Raw genomic sequence first — 5,793 nt, 5'->3', positions numbered from 1 at the left:
TTTTTTTGGAAGTTGGCAATGGGGAAACGCAGAGGTTAGTTACGCGGTACGCAGAGTCGCTGGTGGCAAGCGTACGCGCCTTCATGACGTATGTGTACTCCAAGTTTTTTGGAGCCTTGTATCGTCGAGAGTCGATAGGTATTTGTTTTGGTTAAAAATGTCGTAACAATCGAAGGTTTCGAATGGAACAAAGGCGAGAGGGGTTTCGTCACGAGGTCGATTCTACGATAGCTACGATTCGATCTCTGATGACGTAGCTCGTCGACGCTCATTCGCAATATGCGATATATATCGATATCGAGTATTGAGGCGGTTATTAGTTATTACTTGAAAGAGTGTCATGTGTGGAATTATCGCTGCAATAGTTGCAATATCGCGTTTCCCTTTCACTTTTATAATTTATCGAACGCTGAAAACGATATTGTCGTACGTATCATACGTGCACGTTGCAAAAAAACCGATGAAATGTTCCCGAAAGCGGAACAACAACTACCGTCGAATTTTTGAGGTTAGCTTTGAAAATCCTTCGTTACCGACTCAGCCGCATGGTGCAAACGGATTTACAACGGGTTACATCGTGCCCCGGTAAAAGACAGTTGTTGAAACGTACTCACCGAATTCGCCGCGGACGCCAGTGATCTGAATTGTGTCGAAAACGTCGAGAAATCCGTAGGTGTGGCTCCGTGATGCCGTAGATCGTGGCAAGCTACGTCGCGCGGCAGCGCCTCTAGCGGCGGAAATAAAAGTTACTGGTACATAGTGGTTCTCCCCTCTCGCGTTTTGGAGCGGGGCCGAGGTGGTTAGGGACCCCGCCTCCTTTCTCGACCATCTCTTACGCGCGCGAGCGCAACGTCAGTCCCTCGGGCCCATCGACGAACTTTCGTCGCATCTTTCCGGTCATTCGCGAACCGCTCCTGTTTTTTTTTCCATTTTTTTCCCTCTTTCTCTCTCTCTCTCTCTCTCTCTCTCTTTTTTGCGTGCGCGAGTGAGAGAGGTCACAGTGACGTAAAGGAGAAACGCGTTAGTGGCAAAGTGTGCGGATCACGTTGGAGAGCGGTCGGTGCATCCAGCGACGTGGAGTGGTTGTCATTGCGCCGCCGCTAACCTCTCTACCAGCCCCTTTGGCCGTTGTTGTCGTTGTGCCGAATCGACAAGTAGCCGAAGAAAAGCGACGGTTGCGGAGAATCTCGTCTCTCCGATCTTGCTCGTTCGTGCATGCGTACGCGTCGCGCACTTTCTTCCCTGTCCTCCTGTGTGATTTCCATCGCTCCGACAGTAACGTTTCTTCCCCCCCCCTCCCTCCCCCCTCCCACCTTCTCTTTCTTTTTCTCTGTTTTTGTTTTCGACGTTTTCGTCCGGTCTCCGCGACTCGCGCATTCACGGTCGGTAAGGTGAACGCGGACGTGTACGCGGACGCGAGCGCGGAACGCGAACGCGAGTACACAGTGTGGAAGAAGTGAAAAAAGAAGCCGGTGAAGAGAGGGCAAGAGGCAAAGCATAGCAAGGAAGAGCTGGCAAGCGAGGAAACGAGAACGAGTGGCGGAGACGAGAGGGAAAGAGGACTACTACTCCTGGGGCCCCCCACCACGCGGGCTGCCGCCGCGACGCCAGTCCGTAGTCAGTCAGCGCTGGACCGCCGCCCGCTCGATTTCGCGATCCACGAACGACGGTAGCCACCACTTCCACCTCCACCTCCTCCTCCACCACCTCCGCTTCTTTTCTCTTTACCTTGCTCACGTTCTTGCCCTCTACCCCTGCATTCTTTCTCGCTCTTTCTTTCTCTTTCTCTCCCCCCCTCCCTCCCTCCTCTCTCACTCTCTCTCTCTCTCTCTCTCTCTCTCCCCCAATCTCTTTCTCTCTTCACTGGTATCTATCCATCCGTTTCTTCTTCGTCCGTCTGTCTTTATCTTTCGCGCAGCGAATTTTTTTTTATAATCCCTTTCTCTTTTCCACCCTTGCGCTTTCGATTGGTCTCCAAGGTATACATGCACACGCATTCACACGCGCACGCATACTCACACGCACACACATACACACGGGCACGCACGTAAATGCGATCGCGTATCGGTTTTCTCCCCTTGTTTCTCTTGCTCTCTTCCATTTTCCTCTGTCGAGCGAGCTTTCGCTAGCTCCGTACGTACGAACGTAAGTACGTACGGCGGAGTGTCGTGCGCGCGTCTCGAGTGGATGCAAGGCGTCGTCGCGAGGCACACGTCCCGGTAGATAAGTTATCGCGCGATCGTAGGAATTCTCGATCCTCCCCCATCGTGGAGGATCGAATTTCGCCGCGAGCAGCCACTCGTTCCTCCTCCGTTTCCGAGAGCCACGCGGCCGCGGGGTCTTCGTCTTTGTTCTTCGTTCGTTCGTTCTCGTCGGTGCCGCCATTCAAAAGAACCGCGACGCGCGAAGTGAACTCGCGAGATCGGCCTTCCTCTCGTTTGCCGAGTGACCGATAACGCGTGACCACGTCGACCAAGTGCCACGTTTTTTCCCACGACGAATAACGCGCAAGGAGGAACGAACGATCGTTTTCCACCGGTGTCCCCCTCGCGACGCGCGACTTCCAGAAGACGCCACGTTTTCTCTCACTTTGTCTCCTTTTCCTCTTCTTTTCTTCTACTTCACCTTGAATCTCTCGTAGGTGCGGCTTATCTGCGACGTTTCTAACCAGGCGTGCGTTCACCTGCGTTTCCAAACAGTGACAAGTACACCGCAAGTTGCGAAATCGTGAATTCACGATCACGCCAGTGATGGATACAAGAGCATAGTAATCGCAGTTGATGGATCGTGACTCGCCCGATATCGCGTATCTGGAGACTCTTGCCAGGAGATCAAGTGCGATCAAGTGCGCGACATTCCGTGAATGTAACTCCGATCGAGACGAAACTGAAGAATATTAGTCATCGTCGTCGTATACGATATAGCCAGTATAATAGCTGCCTGATAGTTGTTCGTGGTTTGTACCGAGTAGTGTACCAAGGGCACCCGACGTTGGTGCTGTTCGTCGTAACGGGAAAGAAAGATACATGTAAACCGAGAGAACGAGAATGACACCGATCACAACGACGAAACGACGATCTGCCGAAGTCGCGACGATGAGGTAGTGCTCCGCTGCGTACGCGCGTGTGGGTGACTGTAGTGCATCGCTTCGGTAGAGAAGGGAAGCTACGAAACAGTTTCCCGCGGAAGATCTACGCCGGATCTTCGAACCGAGAGATATCGACACACACGACCGTCACATGTTTGGGATCCGATCGACTGCGTCTAACGAGCGAAGACCTGGAGGCCACAGAGAGAATCGAGCATCCCCGAAGGACGCAGATGCCCCGAAGGAAACAGCACGCTCCACAACGTATGAAATGTAAGTGAAATTCTCTGCTGTTTACACGCCTGTCGTTGTCGACGCGAACAGAGAAGATTCCGAAACGATGGAATTTAGCTAACTGGAAAATAAATTCGCAACGATAATTTTTCACGCGACAGCCGGAAGCTTGCCGTGTCGACGAATGTTTCCGAAATGTTTCCATAGTTTCCAAATCTTGATGTTCTTCTCGCGCGTGATGTACACGGGACGCCACGTGGAAGCGCGTTGCTCGATGGTTCTACGACTCGTTCATTCTCTCGATGAAACAATCTCTCTTTTTTCCACGGTCAAGAGAGTCTGTGGCTAATGAAGAGATTAATTCTATCGTATTCCATACGTCCCTAGTTTCCTTTTGCGTTATCCTTGGGTACGAGTTACCGAACCTACGTTAAATTGATCCTTAAGCATCGGTTAATCGAAACTGACTATATACAAAGTTTGAGAGGGAATCCTCCAATATCCAAAGAATCTTGAACCGTGGAACGACGTGAATTATCCATCCTTGAAAATCTTCGTTCCGTTTTGAAAACGACTATCGGCATACAGGTATCGGCAATAATTTTGCTAGTTGTGATTGTTGGCGTGCGCTGCGCAACGACGATGAACGATTAATTCATAAAAGTTCACTGAAAGTTTTATCCGGTGGGTGAAAAAAGACGGAAAATTTGAGGGGAGGGCGAGGAAAACCGACGAAAACCCGCCACGGAAATGGAGGGCAGATTCTCGACGTGATTTCGTGAGTGACGGTAGAAAAAAACAGCCGTCAAACAGCCAGTGGATTCGGCTGGGTTTGAATGCACGACGCGCGCCATGCTGCTTTTCCCACGTGGGGAGCCATGAGGCGTAAACAAACTCGCCCCTGGTGGAGGACGCCATCTTGGTGAAGTTCTGCCGGAAACATTTACAATTCACTCAACTTGCCCTACCGAAACTCGGCCAAGCGCCGATAAATCTCGTTGTGCGCGCGCGCGGATACACGCCGCGTACATAAATCCACGGCAGTCTACGGAGTTTCGGCGCCGTAAACGCCACAGTTTTTCGCCAGCTTCCGCGGCGGTGCCGGGGCTTCCGACCGAGTTCACCTCCCGATGACGATTTTTTTTTTCCTCTCTTTCTCTCTCACTCGAATTCTCTCCTTCGTCGATTCGCTTGTCAAACGTCAAACCCTGGGTTGAAATTCGTCGAGTTTTACGGCCGGCGGAATTTTCCGTTTCCTTTGAATTTTCGGTTCGCGTTCACAGTTCGACAGGTCTCCCCGGAGGAGAACAACGGGAGAGCAGAAGAAGGCACAGACACCCCGAAAATATAATTTTAGAAATTTGTTCGGTAAACTTGTTGGCTTCATTTTGTTACGGTACTTGGGCGTCCGAATACTCTGATATTTCTGACGTTCTGTCCTCTCAATATTCCATCGTATCGGCTGCTAATGATTTTCACAATGTTCTTCGCGAGGAAAGAACTTGCCAAAGCATGATATGCAAGACCGGTGTAAACGTGCGAGAGATTTTTTGGTAAATCATCGTTTTGTCACCATCGAGACATTGAAACACTAGAAAGATTTGTTTAACTTGATGTCAATACCCAACTATCAAAACAGGATGACAGAGTTTCTTGATTCACTTACCACTTGGGTACATGGAAAATTTAATATCAGAGAAATAGTTGTTTCCTATCATCCGACACTTCTACTAACCAAATATTATATTTTTTTTTTCTTGGTCTCTCTTTTAATTCAGATATTGGAGACTCTGCTGTCTAATTATTACTGTATTTTTATAATAAAACAAGCTAGACAGACGGAAACGTTATTAAGAAAATTGTACGAAATACACACACGATCAAACTCAATAACTGTATATAGGACAAATAGTCTATATTATTGATTCTCCTCTCTGCTAGTAATTTTTCGTTTATATAGAAATTTAGATTCAATCAAGGATAGTTCGTTTGATCGGGTTGATTGGCTAAAAATTTCGTTCAAATAGGTTCTACTGTATACCTACGAGTATACAAATTATAGTAAAATATTACGTACAAGTACATATACTGCCCCGAGCGTCTCTTAAGTTTTCTTACCTAGTTTGTCACAAATTTACGATTTACTACATGGAAACTCGGAGAGAAATCCGCATTGTTCGATGGTCAGCTGTACAAGATGATTAAAGTTTTCCTCATCGACTTGACGAAACGGAGCGCACGCCATGAAACCGTCAGTCAGCGAAAGTAGACGCGAATAGATTAAGAAAACGACGAGACACATACATACATCCTTCTTGCGCTGGATCTTGCGCTAGTCGGGCTAATTTCACCGTCTAATTTATGACGTCCTCGGTGAAAGGACCCGCGAGAGAAACACGCCAATCCGAACGAATCGATCTCCCGTCTATCGAGTTCGCCATCGAGCGCGCGACTGCCATTCCAAGGAAGTT

The 5,793-nt window shown here is 48.9% G+C and overlaps 1 long non-coding RNA gene across 1 annotated transcript; it reads left to right on the top strand.

Moving 5' to 3' along the window:
• Positions 1-1,326: 1,326 nt before the first annotated feature.
• LOC122529396 lies at positions 1,327-3,010 on the top strand. Its single transcript, XR_006306789.1, has 2 exons — positions 1,327-1,669; positions 2,642-3,010. It is a non-coding gene; the product is annotated as an uncharacterized LOC122529396 (long non-coding RNA).
• Positions 3,011-5,793: the final 2,783 nt, after the last annotated feature.

The sequence above is a fragment of the Frieseomelitta varia genome, unplaced genomic scaffold (assembly GCF_011392965.1).
Source record: "Frieseomelitta varia isolate USP_RPSP 00005682 unplaced genomic scaffold, Fvar_1.2 scaffold_285, whole genome shotgun sequence".
Lineage (NCBI taxonomy): Eukaryota > Metazoa > Arthropoda > Insecta > Hymenoptera > Apidae > Frieseomelitta > Frieseomelitta varia.
Note: the sequence above shows the minus strand (reverse complement) of the source record. Positions and strands in the feature narration are given on the sequence as shown.